Below are 12,469 nucleotides of genomic sequence, written 5' to 3'. Positions count from 1 at the left end.
CTCGAGGCAGCAGGCCTGGCTCCTGACCCTGCACTCTGCCCAGGAGCACGTGCTGGCTGGCCATGCTGAGCTGGGGCTGCCGCGGCCCCCAGCCCTCCTCCCTGTGGTTTTGTGCACGTGTCTTATCGGGGCTTTCTGTCCCTCACACAGGCTGGAGGTCGAAGTCATCATCACCAGGATGGTCATCTTTGCTCACACTGACTTATCTGGACTCCACTGACCGCCCTTGCAAAGGTCATTCCCAGGTTGTCCTTGCCTCCATACAACCCTCTGTGAATTAGGCAGCCCAGATGGTAGTATTAATTCCCAGATAAGGCAGGTGGCAGAGCAGAGACCTGAACACACATCTCATCCTCAGGTCTCTGCTCCTCAGTTCTGGGGCTTCCCTGTGTCGGCTTCTGACTCAGATCAGAGCCCCACAGCAGACAGAGTGCTTCTAACGAGCACGGATGGTTAGTGCCACTCCTGGTGCTTCTAATCAGAGCATAAGTGCTTCTAACCCCTGCTTGTCTACCCTCTCCATATGTATCGCTCAAGTTCCACTGGACCTTTCCTCCTCCAAAGGGCACTTGAAGTTCAAGGTAAGGCGAAAAGCAAATGGGTAAACCCTGTTGCCTACAGGGGAGGCGGGAGACCTGGTCCAGGCCTGCTGGCTGCCTTCTCCTTCCTCCTCGCCCCCTCCCGCAGGCCTGACTTCCCTCTCAGAAACAGAGTTCCCCTCTTTCAGCCAAAAGAAATCTCTTCACAGTCAGAAGTTTAGGAGAAATTCATCATGTTCTTGGATTTAGAATAATTTGGGGGGATTAAACCAGACAGCAGAGATGTATGATAGACATGGAGGACCACCTCAGTGGACACAAGGACAGCTGGACAGAGTCCCACAGCATCCTAGACGTGACAGCTGCTCTGCAGGGCACCTGGGGGAGGTGGGAATAGGATTTTCAGATGACACTGCTCCTGAGTGCGGGTAGTGGAGGCGCCTGGTAACATCAAAACCCTTGATGTTTGGATTTGAGAGTAACAAAACACTGGGGTAGAGAAACTTGGGGTTTCCCAGATCAGACTCTCTGGTTACTACAGAATGCCCCCTCTACATGTGTGTGTTTATGTCTGATCAGTCACGTCTCTCAGCGAATGGGGGACAGATCCTGACCTAGAGCCGCAAGTCCAGTCCCATCTGTGCACATCTGAGCGAGTCTCTCGGCCAGCAAACAGGGTAGGCAGCCTCGGAGGCCCAGGGAAGCGCTGAGGGGCTTGCCTGTGCTGTGTGCATGCCCAAGACAGCGCCCAGGTAAGCGGTGCTCATCCCGGGATCTGTGTTTGCCCCCTCCCTAGCACTGAGGGCCAGGAGAGTTCCATGTCAAGAACAGATGTTTTCCACATTAATTTTCTCCTGCTCCACTCTGAACAATGATCAGATTTCCTTCTGCAGGGAAGCATGCGTGTAGAATGACTGCACTGAAATGATCTTTTTTTTTTAATGTTTATTTATTTATGTATGTGTGTGTGTGGTTGGTTGTACCGGGTCTACATTGCAGCAAGCAGGGACCTTTAGTTGCAGCAGGCGAACTCTTAGCTGTGTCACTTGGGATCTAGTTCTCTGACCAGGGATTGACTCCGGGCCCGCTGCATTGGGAGCGTGGAGTCTTAGCAACTGGACCACCAGGGAAAGTCCCTGAAATGATCTTTAATTGGTCAGAAGCTAAACTCTCAGACAAATTTAAATGGAAAACCAGCAAATGGCAAGAAAAACTAAGAACTGGTTCAAGGAGGTATGTTTCTGTCTCTTCAATCCTATTGCCTCTTCTTTTCAAATGTCTCAGAGGAAGAAGAGAGACTGACTAGGAATCACCTATAATTAATACAAAATGGGAAATATGTCTTTTCTGAGCCTATGTGAACACGTGTCAGGATAATGAGTGACATGATGAGGCAGGACTGATAGCGATCTCATCACGGGGCACTCTGTCATCAGGCAGCAATTCTGGTGTGAGAAACCAAGGATACTTCTTTATTTGTTTGGCTCTGTGTGATTGCTTTAATGGGTGGGTTTCAAGCTACCATTATTTTGTGTTTGGTTTTTTAATCAGATGCTCGCTGAGGTTCAGTGTACCCACGGAGAAGTGCACAGACATGCGTGCTGGCAGAGATTTCCCAGGGGACCGCACCCGCGTTAAGCACTGCTCACATCATGTGACAGAATGCTGCTGCCACCGCCACCAACTTTGAAATTCCTTTAGGGCAGGGACTGGGTGTCATTCTGTAATACTGTATCATAAAAAAATCAATTAATCCAATTTATACAAGACAGGAGAAGAGGAAAAAAGAAACAAACAAAAAACATATGGGACAAAATAGAAAACACAATAGGGTGTTAGATTAAAACCCAACTATATCAACGATTACATTAAGCATTTATGACCTAGCTACTCCATTTAAAAGGCGGCAACTGTCAGATTGGATAAAAAGAAGCAAGACTCAACTGCATGGTGACTGTAAAGAAATCCACTTTAAACACGAAGACACAGATGAATTAAAAGTAAAAGAATGGGAATTCTGGTTTCTAGTTTGCCATGCAAGGGGCTTAGAAGTTATCAGTCACATTTGTGTTGTTCACTCAAGTTATGTCCAACTGTTTGCAACCCCATGGACTGCAGCGTGCCAGGCTTATCTGTCCTTCAGTGTCTCCCGGAGTTTGCTCAAATTCATGTCCACTGAGTCAGTAATGCCATCCAACCATCTGATCATCCGCTGCCCTCTTCTCCTTTTGCCTTCAATCTTTCCCAGCATCAGGGTCTTTTTCAGTGAGTTAGCTCTCTGTATCAGGTGGCCAAAAAGTCCTTCCAATGAGTATTCAGGGCTGATTTCCTTTAGAATTGACTGGTTTGATCTCCTTGCAGTCCAAGGGACTCTCAAGAGTCTTCTCCAACACTACAGTTCAAAAGCCTCAATTCTTTGGCACTCAGCTTTCTTTATGGTCCAAGTCTTATATCTGTATGTGACTACTGGAAAAACCATAGCTTTGACTATATGGATCTTTATTGGCAAAGTGATGTCTCTGCTTTTTAATACGCTGTCTAGATTTGTCATAGCTTTTCTTCCAAGGAGCAAACATCTTTTAATTTCATAGCTACAGTCACCGTCTGCAGTGATTTTGTAGCCCAAGAGTATAAAATCAGTCACTGTTTCCACTTTTTCCCCTTCTATTTGCCATGAAGTGATGGGACCAGATGCCGTGATCTTAGTTTTTTGAATGTTGAGTTTTAAACCAGCCAAGTCACATTCTAACAACAAGAAAAAAAAGATGAACAAACCAAAAATCAACAATCTTCTTAGATCCATCAGAGAATTAGGTCACAGGATGTGAGATAATAGAAAATATATATTGGTCTCTGCCTCTGGTTCCTGGCACAGAGTTCCTGAAGCCCTTGTAAATTCCTAAGTGATAAGAGCACTAGGGGCATCTTTTGTTCTATTGAGGTGACTCTGGGTGGGCATCTGGACAGGGGCTGGTCACCAGAAAGACCAAAGCATAATTAGAAGCTTGGAATTTTCAGCCCCACCCTCCATCCTCCTGAGAAGGGAAAGGGGCTGAAAATAGAGTTAATCATGCATGAAAAAAACTCCATAGAAATTCTGAAGTACAGTATTCAGAGAGCCTTCAAGATGGTGAACGCATCCACATCAGGAGGGCGATGGGCCCCCAGCTTCAGGGGACAGAAGCTCCTGTGCTGGGGACCCTCCCCAACCTCTGACCTGTGTATCTCTTCATCTGACTACTCATGTGTATCCTTTATCACATGCTTTAATAAACTGTTAAGTGTAAGGAAGAGTTTCCCTGAGTTCTTGCAATTTGATTACACCCAAGGAGGCGGGTATTGGAACCTCTGATCTGTAATTTGTTGGTCAGAAGCAGGTGACAACCTGGGCTTGCAGCTGGGGTCTGAAGTGGGGCAGGGGGCCCCGGGTGGGGCAGTCTTTTGAGACCGAATCCTTAATGCTGTCTCCGGGTAGACGGCATCAGAACTGAGTTAAATTGTAGAACACCCAGGTGGTATTGCAGAAAATTGGTCAGTGAAAAACCACACATTTGGTGACCAGAAATGAAGTGTTTTGTCTGAGTTAGTGAAGGAGAGTCATAGGGAAGAAACATACAGTAGGGAAGAACTGGTCTGTTTGCTTCCCCACAACACCCCCACCCTTTGCCATTCAAAAGACAAAAACTGAGGTTTGGTCTAAACACAGGACAAGCTGATGCTCCCAAGACTGGAGAGATACAGATGGATACAGAAGAAGGGCAACTTACCAGAGGACAAACCATGAGGATAAACCTCCTCAGGAAGCAGCACCAGGTTCCTTTTTACCCAGTACATCATGTCTGGCTTTCAACAAAAAATTTACAAATTATACCAAAGGGCAAACCACACAGTTTGAAAAGAAGGAGCAAGTATCAGAGTAAATTCAGATATGACATGGATGTTGTGGTTATCAGACTGGGAATTTTAACTGTGATCAGTAATTCCCTGGCGGTCCAGTAGTTAGGACTCCTCACTTCCACTGAAAGGGCATGGGTTCAGTCCCTGATCTGGGAACTAAGACCCCACAAGCCTTGTGGTGTGACCAAAAAACAGAGAAAAATCTCTATGATTAAATTGCTAAAGGTCTAGTGGGAAAACTAGACAACATGCAAGAACAGATGGGTAATGTAAGCAGGGAGATGGGAATTCCAGGAAAGAGTAAAAAAGAGATGCTCAAAATCAAAAACACCGTCACAGAAGTGAAGAATGCCTTATGGGTTCATTAGTAGACTGCACACAGCTGAGCAAAGAGTCAGTGAGCTTGCTGCTGCTGCTGCTGCTAAGTCGCTTCAGTCGTGTCCGACTCTGTGCGACCCCATAGACGTCAGCCCACCAGGCTCCCCCGTCCCTGGGATTCTCCAGGCAAGAACACTGGAGTGGTTTGCCATTTCCTTCTCCAATGCATGAAAGTGAAAAGTGAAAGTGAAGTCGCTCAGTCGTGTCCGACTCTTAGTGACCCCATGGACTGCAGCCTACCAGGCTGCTCCGTCCCTGGGATTTTCCAGGCAAGAGTACTGGAGTGGGTTGCCATTGCCTTCTCCGCAGTGAGCTTGAGGACATGTCAATAAAAATGCCCCAAATTGAAAAGCAAAGAGAAAAAAGACAAGAAAAAAAAAAAGAAACAGTATATTCAAGAATGGTGATTCAGGGACTTCCCGGCTGGCCCAGTGGTTAAGACTCTGAGCTCCCAATGCAGGGGGCCCAGGTTCGATCCCTGGTCAGGGAACTAGATCCCACATGCTGCAACTAAGACCTGATGCAGCCAAATAAATGAATAAAAAAAAAAAAAAAAAAAAAAAGAATGGTGATTCAACTACAAAAGCTGTAAAGTGTTAGTCACTCAGCCATGTCTGATTCTTTGCAACCCCATGGACTGTAGCCTGCCAGGCTCCTCTGTCCATGGGATTTCCCAGGCAAGAATACGAGAGTGGGTTGCCATTTCCTTTTTCGAGGGATCTTCCCAACCCAGGCTTCCATGCCCAAATGGACTAAGTTATACCTTAAGCAAAATTAATTCAACTATTCAAAACAAAAAATCAAATGTAGTACTCAGGCTTCCATGCCCAAATGGACTAAGTTACATCTTGAGCAAAATTAATTCAACTATTCAAAACAAAAATCAAATGTAATACCCATAACCTTTCCAGGATCAAAAAAGGGTTGGGCCTGGGGAGACACCATTCCAACGGGCACTTTGTGAACTGACGACCTTGGTCAAGGTACTTAGAAACTCTGAACCTCTTTCTTCATCTTCAAGGTGGGGAATGTCGTGGGGTGGCTCTCGCGGCGTGGAGGAGAGCAGAATCGCTGCTCTCGGAGACGGCAGTTTGGAAGGGCCCTCTGGTTTGGAAGCCCAAGGACACTTGTCGCGCCTCTGCCGGCACCGGCTCGCACTGTGCGTTCATCTCGGGTTGGCAGCACCTCGCCCCATCACAGCAGGATGTTGTAATCCCTCCAGGCTGAATTGCAACAACTTGCTCGACTCAGCCCACCAAGGAGACCCAGGGAGGGCAGGATCCGGAGTCTGAGTCAATGTGACCACACCCGGCCTGCCTCAGGGCCCAGCCCACAGCTCGCCTCCCAGTGGGAGTGCTAAGCCCTCCTGGGACTCTTCTGTTTTCAGGATGACCTGGCCACACCTTCCTCTGCTGCACCCAGAGCCGGTCCCCCACGAAGGGGTTCGGGAGCCCCCGGTGACAGGGAGCTGGCCCTGCTGCCAGTACGTCCTCTTCTGAGGGGCCACCAGTGCCTTCCCATGACTGGGGTCCCCACTTCGTGTGATGAGTTAGTTGCTAAAGTGAAGTGAAAGTGATAAGTCACTCAATTCTCTGCGGGAATTCTCCAGGCCAGGATACTGGAGTGGGTAGCCTTTCCCTTCTCCAGAGGATCTTCCCAACCCAGGGATCGAACTCAGGTCTCTCACATTGCAGGCGGATTTTTTTTACCAGCTGAGCCACCAGGGAAGCCTGATTTAGTTGCTGAGTTGTGTCCAACTCTTGCGACCCCGTGGACTGTAACCCGCCAGGCTTGTCTGTCCGCGGGGTGTCCTGTAGGCAGCTCTTACTCTCATTCTCCTCTTGTGCTCGGAGGAAGAGACAGACTGCATTGAGAGTCTTCTCCAGGTGTTTCACTAGGTCCTTTTTTCATTTAATCCCACAACCACCACTGGAGGAAGGAAACCTTGAGAATGGGGCCCTGAGAGGGGCCATTTGAGCTCCCAGTGGCGAGGTGACAAGGAAGGCGTGGGGGTAAAGTGGGGAGAAGTTCATGATCAAGCCCCCAGGCTGGGTGTGGAGGTCTCAGACATAGGGGTTCTCGTGTTGAGAATCGGAAGGAACTCCCAAGTTGGGGCTGTAGCTATGGCGGTGCAGCCCTGATTGAGCATCTTCATCTCGGGATACACTTCAGGCCTTCAGGGCGCGGTCCCTGCTGTGGTCTTTTCATCTGCTTCTTCATTTAAGGGTCGTCCTGAATCTGCGGTGTGCCAGGCACTGTCCTGGGAGCTCCAGGAATACAAAGATTAACTCTGCCTCCAGAGTTGATGGGGAAAATGATACATCCCAAAGTTGTAACACAGGGCTTCCCAGGTGGCACTTGTGTAAAGCATCCGCCTGCCAATGCAAGAGACATGGGCTCTATCCCTGGGTTGGGAAGATCCCCTGGAGAAAGAAATGGCAACCCACTCCAGTATTCTTGCCTGGGAAACCCCATGGACAGAGGAGCCTGGCGGGCTACAGTCCGTGGGGTCCCATGCAGCCCCTCACCAGGGGAAGCCACGAGGATGAGGGAGAAGGGGACTCTTCTGCCAGCCAAGGTGCTGGGCATCGCCCCTGAGTTCTCACACCTTCATTTCCCCAGGTTCTGAAGGCTGGATGGAGTTGGGATCTGCCTTCAGCTGTTTTCTATTTTCTTAACAAATGTTTGTTCTTTGTTTGTTTACTTCTGACTGTGCTGGGTTTTCGTCGCTGCGTGTAGGCTTTCTCTAGCTTCCTTGAGCAGGGCTGGCTGCTCTCTGCTGTGATGCCGACCTCTCGCTGCGGCGGCGTCTCGTGCCGCAGAGGACTGGCTACAGAGAGCAGGCTCAGCAGTTGTGGCACACGCCTTTAGTTGCCCTGTGGCCTGTGGCTCGTGGAATCTTCCCGAATCAGGGCTCGAATCCATGTTCCCTGTGTCAGCAGGGGGATTCTTATCCACTGCGCCGCCAGGGAAGTCCTGTTAATAGGCTTTTGTTCCATCTGGGTTCAAAGGGTGTCCCGGCTGTTAGGTGAAGGGAGGCTACCTGAAGGCCACCCGCTCTAGTTCTTCCACACCTGGTTCCCTCAGCTGATGCGCTGGTGACAGGAGGGACAAGGGGAAGGGGAGGTTGAGATAGAAGCTGGGGTCTTTCTCACACTCCCCACTTACACAAAACACGTTTCTAGATTACTCTATATGGAGGGATGTGGCTTCTCAGGTGGCATAGTGGGAAAGAATCCACCTGCCAATGCAGGAGACACGGGTTTGATCCGTGGGTTGGGAAGATCCCCTGGAGGAGGAAATGGCAGCCCACTCCAGTATTCTTGCCTGGGAAATCCCACAGACATAGGAGCCTGGTGGGCTACGGTCCATGGGGTCACAAAGAGATACTACTGAGCACACACGCATATGGAGGAATGTGCATATAATTCTGCCTATTTATCACAGAGTTAAAAATGTTGTTAATAAGGGAGATTGTAGGAGAAAGTCACTCTTCAGGTTCAGGTCAAATGAGTCAGCAAAGAACTTCCCGAAGCTCACCACCCAACTTGATAACGCCCACATGACAGCTGAGGAAGGTGCAGCACCATCAAGCCTGTGTAAACGTAGCCAGGTCTCAGGTATGGCCCACAGAGTATGTCCCAGGGCACGGCAACGCATTCCCAATGACACAAGTTGGTAGGTCTTGAGGGTGGGTGGACCCTGTACTAAATTTGTTTCTCTGTCCTGAACTGGCCTGGGCGCAGCCTGAGGTTGGGGCTCAGTAGACATTTTCAGAACTAATAAATGTCTTTCAGCAACCATGTACTTTTCTCTGAGGAAATGTGACATGGGACATACCAACAGAAAATTTAAGATGAAACTGGTTACACAATTCTTCCTTTGGTCAAATAATTCACTGTGCTGTAGTTTTCCTTAAAAGTTGACTACTTATGTGGCGGTAAAGAATCTCCCTGCAATGTAGGACACGTGGGTTTGATCCCTGGGTCTGGAAGATCTTCTGGAGAAGGAAATGGCAACCCACTCCAGTATACTGGCCTGGAGAATCCCATGGACGGAGGAGCCTGGCGGGCTCCAGTCCATGAGGTTGCAAAGAGTCGGACACAATTTAGCGATTAAACAGCAACGCTTCTGCAAAAGTTCAGCTCAGGTGGGAGGAAGGCACCCTGCCATCACCCCTCGCTGGCAACCCAAACGCCCATTCCTCCCTACCCTTTCCTACGCACTGCCTCTGTTTGCATCCCCTGCGCTGACCCCATCAAGGCTTTGAGCGTGGCTTCTGAGTGTATTCAGGATTTCCTAAGTGAAGAGCATATTTTCCTCAAGGAGTCTAGTCATCCTCTTTATGAGGACACGATACTAATTTGCTCAGTAATAACTGAGCGCTATAAAACCTGGTATCAGAGCATCCAATCTGACCTGGCCAGCTCCACAAGCCAGTGCAACAGGCTCCAAACTGCAGTGGCTGCAGAACCTGCGAGACAGACAGGGTGACGGCGGGGAATTTCTTGCTCAAATCCAAGGCAGGCGCTGCTGGCCGGACCAGAGGCTGAGATCGCTGCGGCAGACGGTGCTGACACGTTTCTCTGATGTTGTTCCTAAAAAACGCAGGTCCCGGCTTGTCCTGCCAGGGTCAGCCAGCAGGTGAGTAGAGAAGAGATACGCACCGTGGTATGAAACAACTGCTCGTTTTGGTTTCACCTTTCAGGAGCATGAGTATTTTCTACAAACTGGAAGGAATTCCATCTTTGTTTCATAGACTGGCAAACAGGTCTTAGGAAGCTGAGTTACTCACACAATATCCCACCAACCTCTTGACCACGATGGAAAAGAAAAACCTATTGAGAATTTCTAACATGCCATGAACCCAAAAGTATTTTCCGGTTTGTATGAACAATACTAACTCAAGTTAACTGTAAAACTCTTTGCAGTTTGCCAGCTGCTTTCAAATATATTCTCATTTAAAAGTAACTAGGGCATGTGAAGAGCATCAGCCATAGAAAATTTTGCTAAGATCCCGCATGTCGCATGGCCATGGCCACAAAAAAAAGAAGAAAAAAAAGAGAATTTTTTTGCTAGGACAGGTGACGTCACAAGGGTGAGGACTAAATAAAAAATCGTGGGTGTGTGGCCAGGGAAGAGAAGGGACTGGAGCATCGCTGGTTCCCTGGGAGCAGCATCAACCTAGTGATAAAAATTGAAAGAGGTCCTTTTATAAAATACAGTTTACCCATAAAAGGGGATAACAATAATAGTTAACAATAATAATAGATAACAATAGATAACAATAGTTAACAATAGATAACAATAATAGTTATCTTACTGGGTTGTTTGAAGACTAAATGAGTTGATTTATTTAAAGTGCTTGGAACAAGGCTGGGCACATAAGACCACATGTAGTAATATTATTTTCTATTACAATTAACAGTAAAGCAAAGAAGGGCATTACCGACAACATTTAAGAACCTCTTAATGGCAGAAAGATTTTCCTAGGCACCTACATTCCCCTCTTAAAATTGAAGGATGCCAAAGAAAGCATTAACAGCTACAGTATTAACATATTTTCACCTAGTGAGATAACCTAATGCAAAAAACATGGCTCATATATTAACTGTTTTTAAAATATCACGCCTATGAAATTCAGGTGTCCACATGCACTTCATTGTTCTAAATTCCACCTTAGATCCAGAAAACGAAGTGGCCTGAGAAAGAGATACTTCAGAAAAATGGAAGCTGAGCATTTCTAGAGAAAAATAAAAGATTCTGTGTCAAAGCAAATGGTCACACTGTCTGCTCTTTGCTGCGTGTGTGCCTTTTTCTCAGGCTACCCTCTCGATTATTAAAGTCATCTGGTTCCTTCTGTGGCCCACTAAAACAATCATCACGGTCTACAGGTGCTCTCCGTGAGAGCCACACTTACCTAGTCTCACGATGTCACTGCCCTGGGCTTCCAGCTCTGAGAGCGCCCCGCAGCCCCTCCCTCCTCTGGTCTTCCTACCACCCCATGAACCCCAGGTGACTGGTGTGCATTTAGCTGCTCCCTAAATGCCCATTCACTTCCTCCTCCTGCACACAGTTCAGCATATTCTCCTGACTCTTCATTTTTATTGGTAAAGGAAGTTAAAGTAAACAAAAGGCAAAAAAGAGACAAACCCACCCCAGTCTATATACATATAAAGATAATTATCTTTAGGTTTTCTACATGGCCACTCCCTTCTGAAATTCTAGTTCCATAACAAGACAGGACAAGCAGAGATAACTTGGGCATGTGCCTTCTGGGAAGAAAAGTGACTTTAAAAATCTTTGGTGCTTTATTATACCGGACCTTGCTTGGAATTCTAAACGCTGAGGGCCACGATAAACTCAGAAACTAGACCTCATAAGAATTTTCCCTGTGGTGTGTGTGTGTATACTTTTAAGCAGTCAGCATCATTCAGAGTATTAGGAGACTCAAATCAAACATACTTCATACACTTTCTCCGTTTTAAGAATCTCAGGGCCATGCTTCTTCATATATAATGTGTGACCCCAGGGGTTTAAATCAAGGGCATGAGTTCATCAGGTGGTGGTTTGAGTTTTCATTCCTCTTATCCAGGAGCATATCTACAAATCAGGTGGAAGGCAGCACATTGCCCGCCCGCGTGCCACAGCCCCGCGGCTCCAGACAGGTCTGCAGGATGGGGAGCAGGCAGCCAGCAAGGGCTAAGAGGAAAACCGGGAATGGAAAATAAGAGGGGAGCAGGGAGGAGGGAGTGCAAGGGGGAAAGGATGCAGAAGAGAAGGCAGAGGTCAAGAGAACAAAGAGAGCGGAAGAGAGGAAACCACAGCACTGGACCTCAAAACCCGCTGCACTTTTCTTTTTCATTCTGTGTCCCAAAGAGGTGTCATGGTGTCTGCAGTTTTCTGGGGAAACCCGAGTGTGGAGAGTTGAACCATCACACAGGCAGACAGGGTGTGTCGGGGCGGGTATAAACACAGGAGGTGACACCAGTTGGTGTGAGCAAGGCTGAAGGTATCTTTTACACTTTATGTAATATTCATTTATTTTATTACTATTACGGGAGTCTCAATCGTGATGAAATTAACTTCATAAACTTAACAGTCTCATTGTTTTGTTTTGTTTAGCCTCCTGAGGATCTCCTGATGGTCAGAGGTGAAGAGGAGCTCTCTCTAGGGGATCTGTCCTCAGGGACCCCAACTGGATACGTATCTGACCTCCGACTCCCGCTGAGGAACCGCGAGAGGCCTCCTGTGAGAGCCGGGAAGTTAAACTGTCTTCACTGTCACCTTACTGCTTCAATCTGCAGTCTTGGGGAAGAAGACCTCAAAATGCACGGCTGTCACTGCTCAGTGGGGGAGCGAGCATTAGCGCAGTTTCCCCATCACCACCAAACCAGACCAAAGCAACGCTCTGATTTGGGAATGTAATCATATAAAACCAACTTGGCAGAGACACGTGGGTTGGCTATAGAACAGAAAGAACTCTCTGGATGCCTTTTAATCCTTTAATTAGACTAAGTCCTTCAGAAGCAAGCACAGTTCATTGTTACTGAAGGAAACCAAGAGCAAATACAGACAGTGAGAGACACACACACGTGTGTGCATATAACGCTGTGCTCACACGAAGGTGAATAAATGTGCCAAAGGACTCAGAG

This window comes from Cervus elaphus, chromosome 29 (genome assembly GCF_910594005.1).
Source record: "Cervus elaphus chromosome 29, mCerEla1.1, whole genome shotgun sequence".
In the NCBI taxonomy this organism is placed as follows: Eukaryota; Metazoa; Chordata; class Mammalia; order Artiodactyla; family Cervidae; genus Cervus; species Cervus elaphus.
This window is presented reverse-complemented; position numbering follows the sequence as displayed.